This window comes from Mustela erminea, chromosome 8, assembly GCF_009829155.1.
Source record: "Mustela erminea isolate mMusErm1 chromosome 8, mMusErm1.Pri, whole genome shotgun sequence".
Lineage (NCBI taxonomy): Eukaryota > Metazoa > Chordata > Mammalia > Carnivora > Mustelidae > Mustela > Mustela erminea.
This window is the reverse complement of record NC_045621.1, coordinates 3111377-3131059: the sequence shown is the minus strand read 5'-3', so window position 1 is coordinate 3131059 and position 19683 is coordinate 3111377. Positions and strand designations below refer to the sequence as shown.

The 19683-nt window shown below is 51.1% G+C and overlaps 1 protein-coding gene across 8 annotated transcripts in view; it reads right to left on the bottom strand.

Moving 5' to 3' along the window:
- Positions 1-10032, bottom strand: part of MFSD6 (major facilitator superfamily domain containing 6) — a 69422-nt gene extending 59390 nt beyond the window's left edge. For 2 of the 8 annotated variants that reach the window (XM_032354188.1, XM_032354189.1), the window contains exon 1: positions 9101-9201. The gene's annotated coding sequence lies outside the window, so the exon portion shown is untranslated. Of the gene's footprint in view, positions 1-9100; positions 9202-9758 lie in introns of those variants that run through there. The other 6 variants (XM_032354183.1, XM_032354184.1, XM_032354182.1 and 3 more) reach the window with 5 other exon arrangements.
- Positions 10033-19683: the final 9651 nt, after the last annotated feature.

Below are 19683 nucleotides of genomic sequence, written 5' to 3'. Positions count from 1 at the left end.
ACCCGAGTGACCCTAGAATTGCTTTAGATAGTCTCTATGAATTGCATTTAACACAATCTTTTATTAACATCTGGAAATAAAAGAAACTCCTTTGATGACTCTCACACCTGAGCTGTGGCAGACTTGTGGATGATTTTATTGTTTTTATAGGTATTTCCTGTCTTCCCGACTAGATTATAAACTACTTGAATGAGGGATCTGGTACTAAGCATATTCCCTTTACTCTTCTAAGCTCACAATAAAGATTATTTTTGACAAGCACCTGATGGCATATACTGGAGCCTGATGGATATTTTACTGAAGTTTAATGTGACAGAGATTAATCTTAGGAAGTGCAGAGAGAAGTTCCGGGTGCTCTCCTAGCCTCGACGGATCTGTGCTTCTCTGAGCCTCACTTTACTCACTGTAACATGGGGATCAAAACACAAACCCAAGAGGGTTTCCAAGGCTTAAATGAAATAATGTGTGAAAAAGCATTTTTCGTTTTTTCTTAAAGATTTATTAATTTATTTTAGAGAAAGCAAGAGTGAATTCACATTCCTGTTGATTTCTGCATCGTCAGCCTAGTTTCTTCCGGGGGTGGGGAGCAGCACACCGGCTCCCAAGAGGACACAGTGTTCTTTAGGGACTGGAATGGCCATCAGGTATCTCCGGGCCAGAAATACCTATTCATTTAGAATAGAGCCACCTGTAGGAACATTTCAGTTATATAACCATGAGGGACAGGAGCTGAAATCCAGTGCATTCCCCTCCACAGCTGAGAGAGAGGAAGGAACCAGTTACTCTCATCTCTCGAGGGTGTGGTTGTGGGGGAGGAAACAGTCTTTAATCCTAAATGTGGCCCAGCAGTAAGCCGAATGGATTTTCACTTTCACTTTGTGGAAGACACACGAAAAATGATTAAAAAATTGGTGGCCTTAGACCTTGGCGAGCATCATGGAGGCAAATTCCTATTTGTCTGCTTTGGGTTCCTGGTGAAGGCCTGGGCCGGGAGCTTGCAGGGCCAACGTGAAACGGGCCCAGAACCCGGCTTCCTTCCACGCCTTTATTCACAAGCCCAGCGTGAGGAGTCAGTGAGCAGCTCAAATCACACCAGGAACAGAATTTCGTTTTAAGCTACTTCGATCCCGTGAGCTTCTCCAGCAGGAGCAGATAGCAGTGGGTGCTTGAGCCGGGGGGGAGCCAGTGGACGTGCAGGAGCTCATGCTGCTTTACCCGTGGGGACAGGCCCCGGGAGCTCTGTGCACAAGGACCCCGCACAGCCCCTTCCTGAGCCACCGGCACCAGCCAGAAAGCAAAGGCAGTGGAGGAAGCTGAGCACAAGTACAGGAGGAAGAGGGTCCCCGCGTTCACCGGCCAGCAGCCGCTGGAGCCTGGCAAGGGCTCCCTTTGAGCCACTCCGCGAGCAGGGCTGGAGCCCCGGGGGTGTCACAGAGTACCTACCTTTTATTTATTTTTTTTTTTAAGATTTTATTTCAAGTAATCTCTACGCCCAACATAAGACTCAAACTTACAATCCCGAGATCAGCCAGGCCAGCAGGTGCCTAGCCCCCGAGTGCATCACTTCTAAACCAGAGGGAATCCTGTGTTGCAGTCTGGCACACCAACTACGGTCTCCCCAGACAGGCCCATCCAGAGCGCTCCTGTCACTCCCCTCCAGCCGCAGCGGCCGGCGTGCCGTCCCGGCCCCTCAGGTCCTCCAGGCGACGGGTTCCCACCTGGGGGGCCGTGCAGTCTTTCCCAGAAGTCTCCAAAAGCTAAACACATATTCACCCAGAAGCCGCCTGCTCAGTTTCAAATGTCAATGTAATTCTTCTTCGCTTTTCTCGGACAGGGACCCCTACACGCACTGTTATTCCCATGTGAGAGCCTGGAGAATCGACTGACACCGAACGGAGTCTTCACACAGCTTCCAGGCACCAGAAGAGGCACAGGGTGAGAGAGAGGCGCGCAGGGGGCAGGTGGAACCCGGCCAGCCCCAGCCCAGACCACAGGGAACCTGGCCACCTCAGCAAGTCAACACTTACCTCCCTATTATCAATCTCTATTATGAAATGATTTACTGTTTCAATGAATATAAATGCAACCTTTGTTTCTTTGCCAAGAAACCAACATGGAAAATCTCAGACTTATATTTTCAAAGCATGAAACAAAAGGTTTTTAAGAGGTTGATACTGAAAGAAGTGATCTGCTTACAGTTTTAGAGAAAGATTTTTCTCAATAAATCTTTGCTTGCTACACTTGAGGAGCAATTTATAGAGAAGACACATTAGCTTAAAAAAAGACAAATTATAACTCTATTAAAATGCTTTTTGGTTTATTTTTAAACCTTGTTAAGTGAATCTGTTTTATACATACAGACTTTTTTTTTCCCAAATCTTTTCAGAAAAAAGCTGGCTCTAAATATATTAACATAGGAGTATGGGTTCAAGATCTAAAAATACTAGGAACACAGGAAAAGAGATTGTGGAAAAATAAGAATTATAAGGAAAAATAAAAACACAACTCCAGGTACTAGTAATAAAACATTACATTAGAGCACTTATGTGCATGTGGGCATAGAGATGAAAAATGATGTTATATTTATAAGGGGTATTTGATGCAAGCTTGTTCAGTAAATGACTGCTGTTCTTACCTGGCTGTTCCAACACTGTTAAGACACTGAGGAGGTTAAGAAGGCTAAGGAAAGTACAAGCCACCCATAAGATAAGTTTTTTTGTTTTTGTTTTTTTTAAGATTCTACTTATTTACTTGACAGAGAGAGAAAGAGATCACAAGTATGCAGAGAGGCAGGTGGGGGCTAAGCAGGATCCCCGCTGGGCAGAGACCGCCCCCCCCAACTCGGGGCTCGATCCCAGGACCCTGAGATCATGACCTGAGCCGAAAGCAGAGGCCTAACCCACTGAGCCACCCAGGCACCCCAAGACAAGGTATTTTAAACAGAAATTTAGAGGTACTCAGGCACATCTTTTATGAATTTATAATTTAGATCAAAATATAGATCTCAAGACTTAAAGTACATTTAAGCACATGAGCTCCCGTCTCTGATTTTTATTTACATCCCCTACATGCTAGCATCTAAAACAATACTTTATATCCTACGCACATTCCAGTATATGTAACCTAACTTGTTTCTGGTGCTGTTAGAACTCCGATAGACAGCTAACATAAGCTATCAGTTTCTCTCAGAAAAAGACTGATCGCCGAGCCCATTAAAGTACAAATACACACACGCCACACCAATGCTTTTGAAAATGAAAATATTCAGTGCTGACCTCGTTAACTGAGAAGGGCAAAACCTTTCTAGAATGCAACAATTTAAGTATAAGGATGTTTATTTCAGCACTTTTCATAATAACCAAACTGAAGTACAGGACGCAGTCAGGGACAGGAGCAGTTAAATAAAGTTAAATGAAGTGTGGTACATCCAACGAGAGCAGAACAGAACTCAACAGACTGGCGTTAACAGAATACGGAGAAACGCTCACGATCTACTCTGCATCGCACTAAGTGAGAAGGGGCAGGACACAAACCCCCGTGTACTGCAAGAGTTCTACCTGCAAGTTTGTGTACTTCATATGAAGTATGTTTGGCAAAAAACCTGAGGATAATAATAACAACATGCCAGTAGGGCTATCTCTGAGAAGTCAGGCGTTACTTCAATTTTTTCTTTTACTTTGCTGGATTTTCCTTCAATGAGCATTTATCACTTTTAAAATACAGAAGAGGGGGCACCTGGGTGGCTCAGTGAGTTAAGCCACTGCCTTCGGCTCAGGTCATGATCTCAGGGTCCTGGGATCGAGCCCCACATCGGGCTCTCTGCTCAGCGGGGAGCCTGCTTCCTCCTCTCTCTCTGCCTACCTCTCTGCCTACTTGGGATCTCTGTCTGTAAAATAAATAAATAAAATCTTTAAGAAAAAAATAAAATAAAATACAGAAGAGGCATTATTTTAAAACCGAGGAATTTGATGGGGCGCCTGGGTGGCTCAGTCCATTAATGGTAAGACTCTGCCTTCAGCTCAGGTCATGATTCCAGTGTCCTGAGATCCAGCCTGGGGCTGAGCCTCCTGCTCAGCGGGGAGCCTGCTCCTCTCTCACTCTGCCCCTGCCCCTGCTCATGCTCTCTCTCTCAAATAAATAAATAAAATCTTTTTAAAAAAATTAAAAAAAACAGGGCATTTGAGTTACAATCAGGACACCCTTGATCCTGGAGCTCTTGAAAAGTCACAGGGAGTTGCTAAATTGAAGTCTGCTTTTCCTTGGGCTGATCCCACTTACTTGGAGAGACAAATGAAAGGCCCGTTACAAGGGCTTTGAGATACCCTTAAAGTGCTGTGTATCTTCACGATAGCGAGAGAGCCCCTGTGCACTGCTGATGAGCTATAAATTGGTGCAGACACTATGAAAAACACTACAGAGATTCCTCAAAAAATTTAAAATGGAATTACCACAGGATCCAGTAATTCCATTGTTTGGTGTTTACCCAAAGAAAATGAAAACCAGATTCGAAAAGATAAACACATCTGTTTACTGCAGCATTACCTACAACAGCCAAATTGCAGAAGTGACCGCGTGTCCAATGCCTGATGAGCAGATGAGGAAGAGGTGGTGTCCATACACACAACGGACCATTACTCAGCCACAAGAAAAGAATGAAATCTTGCCATTCGCGACAACATGAATGGACCCAGAGGGTATTATGCTAAGTGCAGTAAGCCCGACAAGAAGACACATACCATATGATTTCACTTACATGTGGCATCTAAAACACAAAAGGAAGGAATAAACAAAAAAATAGAATCAGACTTATATGCACGGAGAACTGGTGGTTGCCACAGGGGAGGCATGTTGAAGGGTTAGGGATTGGGAGGTATAAATTCCTGTGAAATTAGGGGATGAAAAGTACAGCATGGGGAGTACAGTCAGTAATATTGCAACAACTTTGTGGGGTGACACATGGTAACTAGTACTTATTGTAGTAACCACTGTGTAACTATAGACGTGTTAAATCACTATGTTATGCACCTGAAACTAATGTAACATTGTATGTTAACTATACCTCAATAAAAAATAATTTTTAAAAGATGTCATGCCTTCAAAACATAAGGAACCTGATTATACAGTAAGTTAAAACGTGTGTCATTTTTACCCCTTGAAAGCATAACAATAAAATCTTTTATTCAAACTCCCTCATAAAGGTGAATCTGAGTTTCACTGGTTCTTTAAACCCAGCTCCACAGAACTTATTCTGAAACAGAATCAAGAAGGTTCTCCCTGTTAGCTCCCTGTCAGCCACACACACAAGCTTGACTGTGCTGGACCAGAACAGTGCATCCTGTTAAATCGTGGACGGTGTGCGTGTCCCTTTGTATGGTTCTGCTTAATGCTTAGGGTAAGGGCTCCAGACTTCACTCTGTTGAGAGACACCTTGTTTACCTTGGGCCCAAGCGTGTTCTCTCAATCTGGTCCCTAAAAGTACCTAATGCAGTTACGAGACAGGAATTTGCCACACGGCTCCCAGGGACCCGCTCCTCCACTGTTCTGGATTCCAGACGTTGCTACGGCTTAGCACCCCACGGGCGGCAGGGCCCACTCTGAGGCGTCGTGAGGAGGGCAGAGGGCCCCTGTTTGGGCAGCAGAGGTCTCTCTCCATAGCCACACAGGCAGCTCACCACCACCCCAGGCTCCTTACTCACTTTCCCTTGGCACGATTAACCTATAAATCAGGCTTGTTGAGACAACACCAGTTCCCCTTTCTAGTTCTCCTTTTATCCTCCACAAAGCCACAGCACAGCTCCTCTGGCCACTGCTGACTCATGAGGGCCAGACTCCCACTCTCCCCCAGTCCCACTCTTAGTCTCAGATCAAAAGATTTCCCCTGAGTTTTATTAAAAGTTGGACTTTCCTGTTTCCTATTTGTGACATGTTCCCTGGATTTGTCTTCCCTTCCCAAACACATGAGAACAAATGTCAAAAAAGGTGTCTCAGCCCTCCTTTACCCAATCCCTTTTCTTACCTCTGGGATACGGGTTTTGCTCTGAGCCTACGTTTCATTCCATCTGTCCCACCCTCCCCCAGCCTCAAATGCAGCAGGACCGCCAGGTCCTAGGGTAATCCAGTGTTCTCATTCACATTTCCAAGCCTCAGACACCCCTCTGCACTTCCTCCACTCAGCCGCATTTACATTACCTTGGACCAAGGCAGATGGAGGCTACTTTTAATACAACACTCTGCGTGGTTTTTGTCGGTGCGGAGGTAGGGTTGTGGGTCTGCTTGGGACCTACTTAGACCCAGAAACTAGCAAGAGGAGTTGCAGCATCTATAGCAAATACATACTGATATACAGGCTCGAGGTATAGGTGTTTCACAGTTAGGTTATTTTGTTTGGGTTTGGTTTTCTCCTTGGGGCTCTATACCAGGAAATCATTGCCTTAACAAAGGACTCTGAGAGTTTCCTAAAGCTCCCTGGTCATCTAAATTAAGACAGTGCCATTTTACAGAATAGCAAATAACTGTCTTCTAAATATAGAGAGGGACAAGCAGCTAGGAAAGAAATGTTACTGAAATCAACAACAGGGCTAATGACTACATAAATGTGTCATTTGGGATTGAGGGCAACAAATCAGGCTAAGGCAGACCCTTAAAAAACAGTCCAAACATAACTTCATGAGGAAAAAAGTAAAAGCATTCTCTTTCCACCGCAGCCCACCCTGCTCCCTTCACGCCGTCGATGTCAACGGTTTCAGGGCAACGAGCTGTACAAGGGCCTGCGTGCATGTTTAAGTACATGCATCTAAATATCTTTTTCGGTTTCCTCTTTCCACTTACTATGTCTTGACTTTTCCCAAGACAATGCGTCAAGGTGGCTAACAGACATATTTACATTTATTGCAGATCTCCCTTTCACTGACAACTTGCTAAATCAAGATTTCCTGGATATCAAAAAAAGAAAGCCAAAAAAACCTGTTGGCCTAGTACTAAATATATCTTTGGTTATTTTCATTTTTCTCACACTTGCCTTCAACCTAAAAATGGTGAGAACAAATAGGTATATATGCATGAATGTGCGTGCAATGCACATTACAGATCATCTGTCATGGATATGAACATATGGAGTATATGGACCCTGAAAGGTCAAAGTCAACTATCAAAGTCAAAAAGTGGAGGAGGGAATCTGCCTGGGTAGTGAGGCCCAAGGGGTCCTGAATAAGGAGGAACACCGTGTGGAAATTTCCTAGGCTTTGGAGCCAGAGACATGGGGTCCCATCTAACTCTCACTGATGATGTGGTCTGTGTAAATTCTTTAACTCTTCTCTGCTTCCTTTTCATCATTTTCAGTGCTGGGGAAAAGACTTCTCTCACAGAGACTGAGAAATTAAGCGTGTAAGATGGTGTTTTGGACATAGTACGTGCTCAGAAAGTGCCTTCTTACTGTCGGCACTCCAGGCAGACGAGGGGGTCCCGGGCCTCCTTCCAGCGAACGTGCAAACCTTGCTGCTGTCCTACCTTACGGTTTAGTTGGCCTCATCCATACAGAAACACAAAGGGCCTTAGAAATAAATTACTGGAACATGCTTAGTAGCTTTAATGCATTATGGAAACGTGATCCTCTCTCCTACTCACTGCGTGTCTTGCTCTGGGCTCAACAGCAACGTCCCAGCCTGCTCTTAAGCAATCCTAAATTCTACTTCCAACCTGTGATAAACACAGGCCATCTGGCTACCGAAATAACCGAGAATGTCTTGATGTCTGCTCATGGCCGGCTGCTCAAGGTGTCAAAAGCCAGTCTTAACAATGACTAGGGTTCCTGCCCTTCCCTTTACTCAGCGAGGCCATCAATGATGCACCCGCCTTCAGCGGGCCAGCTCTCCCTGTCCCTGGGGAACGGATGCTCTGCGACCCCAGAAGTCTACTAAATACAGCTCTGTCGGCCCACTGTCTGTCTCCCCCACCCCTTGTAGTCCTCTATATTGAAGAGGTTAGATTTCCACAAAATCCTTAACTTCTAGAACAGCGAAGGGGAAACCCGGCCACCGTACTATCCAACCGTCTCCTTTTACATGCGAGGAAACTGAGGCTGGGGCAGATGTGACATACCCAAGGACGCGCGCATCTAGACAGCAATTGTTACCAGAACCTCAACACTTTAAGGTTCTTTCCTACAGCTATCAGGCGAGGTTTTATCTGTTCCAGGAGCTCTGTACGGTGTTTATTAAATATTTTTGGTCGAAAAGGAAATGCCTGTGGTCCTGAATGTGTGTGGGAGAAGCAAAATGCACCGTGTTCCTGCTGTAAGCGGAATTAATCCGTCTGTCTCCGAGGAAGAGAAATGAGGCGTAAGTTGCGTTTCCAATTTTTCACCTTCCCACTTAAAATTACAGGGGGGTGGGGAATAACTAGGACCCCCAAAGGCGGGTAGCCCCCATTAGTATCCGCAAAGGGCTCTGGGGACATGTCAGAGCACAGCAGGATTCGGTTAAGCAGGGAGGCCCAGGCGGCCCGGGGCTGAGGGTGGAGGCAGTTTTCCTGTTTATTCACCTGCGGGATCCGGCGCCGGCAGTCCTCCCCGCGCACAGGCGGTCCCGGGCCTGTCACTGGGTCTGTCCCGAGACTCTCGCTCCCCCTTCCCAGAGGGTGTTGCCCGCGAGGGCGCCAGGCGAGCGCGGAGAAGGGCCTGCACTGGGGGCCCGGCCCTGTCCCCGCACCCGCGCCCGCTCCCCCGCAGCTGCCGGCGCCGGGCGGGGCCCCTCCGCCAGCGCCTTTGTTTTCCTGCCGCAGTTACGTTTGCGGAAGTGCCGCCCGCGCCCGGGCCCGGGGTGCCCGTCGCAGCCCCCCTAGCGCCCCATGAGGATGACAACAAGCGACCCAGATGCCAGGGGGTGGGGAGGGAGGGGGGAGGGCGGGCGAGCCGGGAGCAGAGCCGCCCACGCCCGCCCGCCCGCCCGGAGCCGCGCCTCCGAGACCCCCCGCAGCAGGTGCGCGCGCGGCAGGGGAGCCCCCGCCCTCCGAGCCGGCCGCCCCCGCGGGGGAAGCTCCCGCGGGGCTGCCGCGTCCCCCTCCCCGGCCGAGCGCCCCCTCCCCGCGCGGCGCCCGGACTCACCTGCTGCGGGCGGCGCCGGCGCTCAGAGGCGCGGGACGCTGGGGGCCTTCTCCCCCCGGCGCGGGGCGGCGGCTCGGGGCGCCGGGGCGGCGGCTGTCGGGGCGGCGCGCGCCATCGCGGGCGGGCGGGGGTTGCTCGGGGGCTGCGGCGGGCGGGGCGCGGCCGAGGGGCGCGTGCGGAGGGGCGACCCGCAGCGGCCAGCCGGGCGCAGCGCCGGCGCGGACTCCGGCTTCCTTCCCCGCGGCCCGGGGCGCGCAGCTCGCGGCCGGCCGGACCCGCGTCAGGCCCGAGAACCCGCCGCCAGGTGCAGCGCTCCGCCTCCTGCGGCGCCGGCGGATGCGTCGGGGCCGCTCCTCCCGGCCTCCCGCCCGCCCCGCGCCCCGGGGGACCCCCGGCCCCGGCCTGCGGGCGCAGCGCGCGGCGGAGGGGAGGGCGCGGGCGGCTCCGTCCCCGCACCCGGCTCCCGCGCGGACCGGCGGGCGGAGATGGTCGCCGACCGGGAAGCAGCATCGCCGCCGCTCGCCGGGCGCTCGTGAGGCGCAAACACGCGCTGACGCACGCCCGAGCTCTCGGCGCCGCGCGCCCGACCTTGGCCCCGGCCGACCCCGGGGAGGGAAGGGGTCGGCGCGCCCGGCGCACAGCGGGTTCCGGGACTCACCGGGCAGGGACGCAGCGGAGCTACTTCAGCCTCTCCAGGTGGGAAGGGGCCACTGAGTGTCCGGCGCGTCGCCGAGGAGGTAACCGTGTGTGTCGCACGGAGAACGTAACCAAAGTTGCATTTCTGGTTAGACGCGGTGAGAAGGTGGGGACGCGGGCGCCGGCGCTGGAAGGCCGCATCCCTCGGCCACCAGCCTGTGATGGGCTCCAGGGTGCCGCACCCTGCTCTCGGGGAGCTTACGGTCCTGTTCAGGCGACAACAACAACAATGATGACAGCCAACATTTAGGAACGTTTCTTATGTATGAGAAACTGCTTCCGGGCATCTAACGTTACCGTAATCCTAAAGATACAGATCATATTCCCGCTCCGCAACTATAAAACCGAGGCTGAAGCTTAAAGTGACCTACCCCAAATTACTAAATAATAAAAGGAAGGGAAGTCTTTTATTTCCAGGATTTAAGGCTCTTAGCCATGAAATCATATTGATGAGAATTCCACAGGCCCCGAAGCCTTAGAATTTGAGGTCCCTCTTGAGGAAAAATTAACCAAATTACAAATGCAAAGTCCTGGAGGCCAGGAAGGGTCCCAGAAGCTTGGACTACATTAGCTTCAGGCCAAATCCAGTTGCAATACTTCTGCGGAAAAGCAGAAACGATTGAAGGCAGTAAATGCTGCAGGAGACGAAGGTGGGTTGTTGGAGAAGGAGACATTTTGGCCTAGTGTGACCTCCTACTGCCTCATTGGAACGGACAGCTCACAAGGTACCCAGCTGGTAGCGATGATAACAGAATATCATTCTTTTCTGTCCGGCTGGCTCTTAAAGAAGGAATCTTTTAAAAAAAAAAAACGTGGTCTGCCATGGCTCCGATTCTCTCCTGCGTGTATGAGGAGGGATGGAGACCAGCGAGAAACTGGAGGAAGAAAGGGCAGCTCTTAGACCGCAGCGGCTCGGGGGTGGCCTCATGGGGACAGTGAAGCCGACTTACCCAGAGATTTGCGCTGGTGTTTCTGTTGCGGAAAGGACAGGGTGGCCTCAGGGGTCAGCACAGCAGAGCATGTTGTTTTCATTGGCCGCGTTAGGGCGGGAACGTTTCCTGGCCGCGCCTCGCCTTTTACGAGGGAGAAGAGGCGCACGTGCACCAAAGAGAACTGGTCGGCCGCTCCCTGCCGCCCTGAGGTGGGTGTGCTGTGAGCGTCCCACCGCCCTGCCCGGCAGGCTGTCCCAGAGGTCGCCGCAGAGAGGCAGGGGCGCAGAGGCTGAGTCACGTGCGGTTCGAATGAGCGCGCAGTACGCGGCAGGCGGCGGGCGGGAAGAGCGCGGAGACGGACGCACGTGGGCCGGGTGCGCGCGGGCCGTCGCTGCTGAAACACGAGTCCAGCCCGGGCCTCGCCCTCTGCCCCTCTCCGTGACTCCGCCTTCCGCGTGGTGCTGGTGTGGGGACAAGGGCCAGAACCGAGGCGGAACCAGGGGGCTCGGCCGGCAGGCGCTGCGGGTACCGGAGCCCAGGCAGGCACCGTCTGCCGGGACGCGGGCACGAGCACCCCCGGCTCCTCGTCCCGCTCAGCGGTCAGGCCGAGCGGCAGCTGCGCGTTTCCTACGCGTTTCCCAGGAGAAGAACAAATGGGGGCTGCGCAGGGTCACCGGCGAGTAGCCAGGTGAACCCTTCAGCCGTTTTAGGATCCTAACGCGCAGTGCCTCGTGCGCTCCCTGAGTGCTGGCGCCCCGAGCGCGGCCGCTGCACGCCCGGACCTCCGGCCCGTCCTCCGCGCGGCCCGCGCCGCCCTCCCACTGCCCGCTCCCCCGCGGGTCTGTATTTCCTCCGTAGAGCGCTTGTTGCCCTCATGGCCTTTGGCAGACTTTATTGTTCTAAAATACCGAGACAGACCAGCACGTGTAATGGCAACGCTCGTAGGACTCCCCGGCCGGGCCTTCGGGCGCTCGCGCGTTCGCTCCGTTCTCCCCGCGGGCAGCCGCCAGGAGCTGCGGCTCCGCTCCCGGGTCACGGCCAGGAACCCGGCGCGCAGCAAGGTTAAGTGACCTGGCGGACATCGCGCGGCTCAGGGGAAGCGTCCGCGCTCAAGCCAGCGTCGTCTAGCGTCAGGGCTCTGGGTCGGGGCCGGCCCTTCCTCCTGGGTCGGAGACTCTGGGAAACATCTCTGCTCCCATGCGGAGGGCCGAGGAGTTTCCTCCTATGCACACGGTGTCAGGTGCTTTTCTCCGTCCACCCGCTAGCGACGCTGGGCACAGCAGTCCCCCCTTAGCGGCGGCAGCGTTGCTCCCCCGAGTGTCCGCTGCGGAGGCCACCCGAGGTCTGGAAGCCGAGGCTTCTCCTTCCTGGGAGCCTGAGCTACGTCCCGGGCCGGGCTGTCCCCTCGCCGCGTCTCGTCCCGAGACGTTTCCTCGTCTCCCGTCATCACAAGAAGAAGGGCCAGTACCATGCAATGCGGTATTTTGGAGGAGAAACCACGCTCCCGTGACCTTCGTACGGTGCTATCGTCGCGATCACTCTGTGTTAGTGCTGGTCAGTGTGGGAGAGCTCTCAGCCCCGCCTAGTTCACGAATTAAACTTCATCCTAATTGTGTGTTGTCCTGTTGTAGGGTTTGGTGCTGTCCGCAGTTTCACGCGCGCGCTCGGGGCTCGGGTGTCTCCCGGTGGGTGGGGCTGCTGGGCTGACGCTCGCGTCCTCCTCTGCTCCTTTCTGTGCTCCACTTGCCTCTTGTTCTAGGCCCTTCTCTTCTCGCGCGTGGTTTCTGTGCCTGCTCACCTCGTCCCTTCGCGCAGTCACAGAATGCTGAGGATTCCTCCAAATCCCTGTCTCGGGGCCATGTCCCCCTCTAGTGCCGCCTGCATAAGAGCCGTCATCCAGTCGGTCATCTCAAGCCCTGAGGCTTGCACCGGCCCTTCCTCACCTTCCGCGTCTCCGCCACTGGGCCTTCCTTCTGGGTTCCCAGGGGGTCGTGCACCGAGTTGATGCCCTTCCCTGTGCCCCCATCAGCTTCTCTTGGCCGTTACACCAAGTTGCTGTACACTTGGCAGATCAAAACAACACAAACTTACTACCCAGAAGTCTGAAGTCCACAATGGGCGTCGTTAGACTAAAATCCGGGCATCTGCAACTATCTTGCATCTGCCGTTGAGGAGAGAAACCCCTCATCTCTCCCCCTTCTGGGGGCCTCTCCCTCGTCCCTGGCTCACAGCCCCTTCCCGCAGCTTCGGAGGGCACCGATCTCCCTGCCGCTTCGGTTTGCTTCTTGCCTTTCTGGCTCAGCGCTCCTTGTAAGGACCCTGGTGGTGACCCTGGTGGTGACCCTGGGCTCATCCTGATGATCCGGGATGATCTTCTCCTCTGGAGAGCCTTAACCTAACCACATCTGCAGAGTCCTTTTGGCCACGTAAAGCCACATGTGGCTCGTCTGTTATTGGGTCCCACCAGCCGTACAACACATGGATTCCAGTTCTGGTCCCAGATGAACACTTCAGACCCCACCAGTTCCAGTATATGGGCTGGGGACGTACATGCCCAGTTACCTAAAGGGAAGTCCTAGTTCGTACGCAGCACGTCCACTCACATCCCCTTGGCTAAAACGGTCCCATGTCTACGTCTGGATGCAAAGGAGGAAGACAGTTCGACTGAGCAGCTGTACGCCCAGCCCAGTTCAGTCACAGCAGGAGAACCGGGTGAGTGGGTTTGGGGAACGAACAGCAGTCTTCAGGGGGGAACCAAAGAGCTCTAGAGAGATGGAGGGGCCTAAGTTAGATTGGAGGGTGCAGAGGGCCTTGGAGGCAGTAAGTGGGCGATGGCCCAGAAAAGCTTGGGCCACCCCATTCCCCCCAGCGGGGGCAGCTGTGAGGCCAAAAGGAGCTGAGCTATGGGCAGCGAAGGGTGACTGTCGAGAGATGAGATTGGGTAAGTCGGCCGGAGGCTCATGTTAGGCATTTGGGATTCCATGACACTGGGTATGGTCCCCAGAAGGACGCTGAAGCAGTGCAACTGGTGCCTTTAGAGGACGGCCGTGGCCGCTGCGTGGAGACTGGCGCAGAGGGAGAAGGAGGGGGTGAGGCTCCCTTGGAAAGCCCCGTCCGGGAGCAGAGATGTTCACAGGGGCGCGGAGCCGTGGCAGCAGTGGGGCCGGAGAGAAGTGGGGGGAGCTGAGGGTTTGGAGACACCCGCTCGCTCCGTGATCTGTTGGGTGTGGGTGGCCGCGGGAAGGAGGCAGTGAGCTGAGGAGGCACGAGCCGGCTGGATGCAGGTAACCATCACTGAAAGGGAGAAGCCTGTGGGAGGTGCAGGCTGGAGGGAGAAAGAAGAGCTCACGTTTGGGCATCATCCGCCTGAGAGGACCGTGAGACGCGCAGGTGGCCCCGGGAGGCCGGCGGGCAGAGGGGAACGAAGGGGACCACCGGGGGAGAGAAGATACCAGAGTCCCGGGGAAGGCCAACCGTCACCAGCTGGTATGGGAGGTGGCATGAGAGTCCTTTTGGCCACGTAAAGCCACATGTGGCTCGTCTGTTATTGGGTCAGGAATAACAGACGGAAGGAGGAATGTCAGGAAGGTGTTGTCACTGAAGCCTAGAGAAGAATGGGGTTTTTTAAAGATTTTATTTATTTGAGAGAGAGAGAAAGATCATGAATGGGGGAAGGATGGAAGGAGAAGCCGACTCCCCAGTGAGCAGGAGCCTGAGGCGGGACTGGATCCCAGGACCCTGGCATCAGGACCTGAGCCGAAGGCAGACACTTACCGACTGAGCCCCACAGGCGCCTGAGAAGAGCTTTTCCAAAGCACGATTGAGCAGACAGCACATCACCCGGCTTCCTTCCCATGCCACATAAAACAGGATGTCCCTGTAGACCAGGCTGTCCCTCAAGGGCGACACGCCCGGGGGGCCAGCTCTCCCCTGGCGCCCACCAGACAGTTTCACGCTGGGCCGCGAGCTCCGTACAGACAGGGACAGCTTGTCGTGTTCGAGATTCGTATCACTTGCACTCGTGCGCACGTAACTGCTCACATGCGGTGCTTGAAGCAAGATAAACCTGTTTCTCCCCCACATGCAGGGTTCCGCCCTGGGAGGCTCGGGGGTGCTGGGCACCAGATTTATGCTCCTCTGACCTCACTGTTCTGTCACTTTCAATAAAATTTCCGTCTCAAAACCCAACCTGGCTTTGCCACCGTCACCTGTGGGACGGGGAAAGAGAAGGCATGTTCCTTCTCTCAGGGACACGACCAGAAGTTGCTCATTCCTCACGCCTGGATTCCGGGGGCAGAGCGCTGCCTCCGGCCGCTCCCAGCGCAAGGAAGGCGGCGGCCGCGGTCCAAAGTGGCCCGTGCGCAGGCACAGGTTCCGTCACCACGGGAGGTAGACAGGACAGACACCAGACGCAGCCAGCAGCCCCCCCCCCCCCCCCCCCCCGCCCCATGCCATTCACTGTCACTCGCCGCTGAGCCTGACCTTGACCTGGCTTGTGTGCCTCGCCGGAAAGGTGAGGGAGATTGACCCTGCGCCCTTGAGGCTGATTGCCTCGGCCCGGATGACATGGAAGCACGCGGAGAGAGACCTGATGAGTATTTGTTGAATAGATGGCTAAATGCCAGGTGACAAGAGTCGCGAGCTCGTATCTTCTCGCTCCCGCCACCAGCCGGCCTTCTTTCGGTGGCATCGGCTTCGTGGAGAAAGTGCGACTTACACTCGACTCAAAAGCAGGCGTGAAATGTAAATCGGAAGGAAGGAGGCTCCGAGACATCCTCCACGCTGGGGTCTTTGCGCTGGCACCTCTGAAGCTGGCCGGCCCGGTGCTCAATCTGTAGATAATAATCCTGCCGTCTCCCTTCAGTCTTTCTACAGGCATATCTGAAAATAGGATCACGTTGACAAAACAATTATAAATATTCATGATGGCCAAGAGTTAGTTGTTCCCTTGTGTCATTACTTTTTCTTTTTTTTTTTTTACTCTGAGTGTCCCTCGTGCTTCACCACAGACAGTAAGACGAGCTAGCACTGCGCAGTAGATAGTTCTTCACTAGGTCACTGACATATCGCTGCGTGGGGTCCTGCCTGGCTCAGCCACTAAGAAGCTGCCTTGGGCTCAGCTCATGATCCCTGGCATCTGGGGATTGACCCCCCATGGGCTCCTTGCTCACGGGGAGCCTGCTTCTCCCTCTGCCTCTGCCTGCTGCTCCCCCTGCTTGTGCTCACTCTCTCTGTGTCAAATAAATAAAATCCTTAAAAAAAATATATCTCTTTATATATTTCTTGTAAATAAGAGTTTTTAATGTAATAAGAGTTTTAAAAATTAAGAGTAAGTTTTGTTTCTTTTCAAAGACTTTGTTATTTATTTGACAGAGAAAGAGACAGTGAGAGAGGGAACACAAGCAGGGGCAGTGGGAGGGAGAAGCAGGATTCCCACGGAGCAGGGAGCCCGATGCGGGCTCGATCCCAGGAGCCTGGGATCATGACCTGAGCCCAAGACAGACGCTCAACAACTGAGCCACCCAGTTGCCCCAAGAGTAAGAGTTTTAACGTAATTTTCTTCACATACTTTCTAAAATGTTTTCTTGTCTAGTACCATCTCATCATCGTACTGTTTCTTAGATGACAATAAGTCAACGGAAGTGTGGCGTGGAGTTACGCCCTGGATATATAAGGAAGTATGGAATCAGGTCCTGTGGTTTACTTACTGGCTGAGGCATGGTTATAAATAGGTTGCTTATAACAGAAGGTAGCATATGCTGCGAGTGGCACACAGACTCTTTTCAGAAATATCACTTCCACCATGTTCCTCCCCTATTTAGAATAATTCAGGGGCACCTGGGTGGCTTGGTCAGTTAGGCGTCTGTCTTGGGCTCAGGTCATGATCCTGGCGTCCCAGGATCAAGCCCCACAGTGTGCTCCCTGCTAAGTGCGGAGTCTGCTTCTTCCTCTGACACTCCCTCCTCTTGTGCTCTCTCTCTCTCATAAATAATTAAAATCTTTAAAAAAAAACAAAAACAAAAAATTCATTAGCTTTTTATGGCTTGGTGCCCAAATTTCCAAATTCTTTTTTTTTAATATTTTATTTATTTATTTGACAGACAGAGATCACAAGTAGGCAGAGAGGCAGGCAGAGAGAAAAAGAGGAGGAAGCAGGCTCCCCACTGAGCAGAGAACCCGACGTGGGGCTGGATCCCAGGACCCTGGGATCATGACCTGAGCCGAAGGCAGAGGCTTTAACCCACTGAGCCACCCAGGCGACCTCAAATTTCCAAATTCTTAGCCACCTTCAAACACTAAATCTTGACAATTTTATCTCCTTGGCATTTCCGAAGCTATTCCATTTTACCCGTCCCTACAGTGCATGAAAAGGTGTCCAGATTGGTTTCCCTGTCTCCAGTCTTGCAAATCTCTTCAGTACAAATGAAGGCACTCAATATGCATCATAGTTGTGTAATTTTTAACAATATACTTGCTTCTTCATCTTTTTCTGAAAGTATGATATGTAGGACAGTATACAAATCAAAGGGTAAAATTCAAAGTTATAATAAATTTAATAACAACACTGTGTCATCATCACAATACCAAGAAACTGAATATGACCAGTCCCCCGAAAGATTCCCTTCTGACCCTTACAAGTTACTACTCCTCCCTTCTCCCCAAAGGTAACCATCATTCTGGTTTGTAAACTCTTTAGTTTCAGACTTAGTATACATTAGTTTTTCCTGTTTTTAAGCTTTATATAAAAGGAATTAAAAGTATATAGCCTTTTATACTTGATTTCTTTTGCTCAAGATTACATTGTGTGTCTACTTATTTCACTTCCGACATATGAGGACACGTTTTGTTTTCTTCTGCTGATGGGCATTTGGATTATTTATATTCCTTGGCAATTACAATAATGCTGCTGTGACCATTCCTGTCTTTTGGTGCACATATGGATGAATTTCTATCCTACATACCTAGGAGTATAACTGCTAAACCGTAGGGTGTGCAGGATTTCACCTTCATTAGCACCAAACAAATTCCCAAGGGGGCTGTATTTATATTCCTTCCTTGTTCCACATCCTTGCCCTGACTTGGTATTTTCAGTCTTCTCTTTTTTTCATCTTTTATTTTGAGATAAGTTATTACTTACAGAGAAGTTGTGAAGATAGAGCAGAGAGGTCCGTCACCCAGCTTCCTGCGTGTCAGTCACATCCTGCAGTCACAGTAAACGATCGAACCGCAGACGCTGGCCTTGCTAAACCCGGATACAGATCCCAGTGGCGTCTCACCAGTCTTTCCGCCAACATCCTTTTTCTGTTTCAGGGTCTGATCCAGGATTTCACCCAACACTTGTGTCTCTCTAGTTTCTCCTTCGATCTGTGACTGCTCCTTAGTCTTCCCCGTCCCTTTCTGGAACCTCGCTACGCGTCCTCAGATACTAGTCGGTGGTTAGTAGAATGGCTCCATGTCGTTTTACTGATACCTTCTCGTGGCTAGAGTGAGGCTGAATCTTTGTGGGAAGAATGTCCTTGAGGTGCGCGCCCTTCTCTCAGCACACAGGCGCACACACTTCCCATGTCCCATTACTTGTAGTGTTAGTTTTGATCCCTTGAGAAAGGTCATGTCTACTAGATTTCTCCACTGTCAAGTCCCGCTCGTTCCCTTTCTGATTAACAGCGTCTGGAAGGACACACTGATACTTTGTATATATATGCCGTTTCCCTCCAACCTTTATCCACTAATTTAACATTCGTCGGTGGTTCTCGCTGGAAGCTATTATTACTGTGATGCTCTAATGGACATTTTACAGTGTCCTTATTACTTATACATTTATTAACCGGAATTCTTTTGTAGAGAAAAATCTTCCCTTCTTCTCCCCTTAATTACTTATTTAATCAATTATTTATATCAGTATTGCCTCATGGATGTTTACTCTATTCTTTGCATTTATTTATTTGAGAGAGAGCAAGAGAGAGAACAAGCAGGGGGAGGGCAGAGAGAGAAGGAGAAGCAGCCCCCCACTGAGCAGAGAGCCTGATGCAGGCCTCCATCCCGGGGCCTGAGATCATCACCTGAGCTGAAGGCAGACACTTAACTGACTGAGCCACCAGGCACCCACTTATTTACTATTTAATCAGTTTTTTATATCAGTATTGATTCATGGATATTTATTCTATTCTGTGACTTAAAATTCAGTCTCTTTCTCTCAAATACATCTTTTTAAAAATTAAGAGTAAGTTTTGTTTCTTTTCAAAGACTTTGTTATTTATTTGGAGTGGGGATAAGGACACAGAAATTAATTTAAAGGCATGGGATCTACCTGTGAGGAAGAGGAGCCAGTTGTCTCATGAGGGAGGCGTATGCAGATAAAGGAATCACAGTGATGAGGAGCATAGGAAGCTCCTGATGGCTCCCACCGATTGAATACTTACTATGAACCTGGACCTATGCCAGACAGGTGACATATACCAGTGCTAATTAATATGCACAAACTCTAAGTTTTACAGCATTCCAAGGTAGTATTAGTATTCCTATTTTGCAGAGGAAAAACATGAGGTCACACATCTTCATCTCACTAAGGTCACGTAGCTAGATTGACGAGACTATATTATCCATTAGGCCTTGTTAGATTTCTTTCAAGGCTTAGAAACATTTCTGTTAGAAAGTTTATTTAGAAGGTATAAGTATTTCTTTTTATAATTGAAGTACAATTGGCATACAATATCCTACTAGTTTTAGGTGTATATCCTACTGATTCTATGTTTTTATACATTCTAAAATGATCCCTGGGATAAGTTTAGTGTGCTACCATACAAAGTTACTACAATATTATAACTATATTCTCTATGCTGTGAATTACATCCCATGATTTAATTTATTTTGTAACTAGAAGTTTCTACTTCTTAATCCCTTTTACTATCTCATTCCTTTCCCCTCTGGTAACCAACAGTAGCTGTGCTTCTGTAT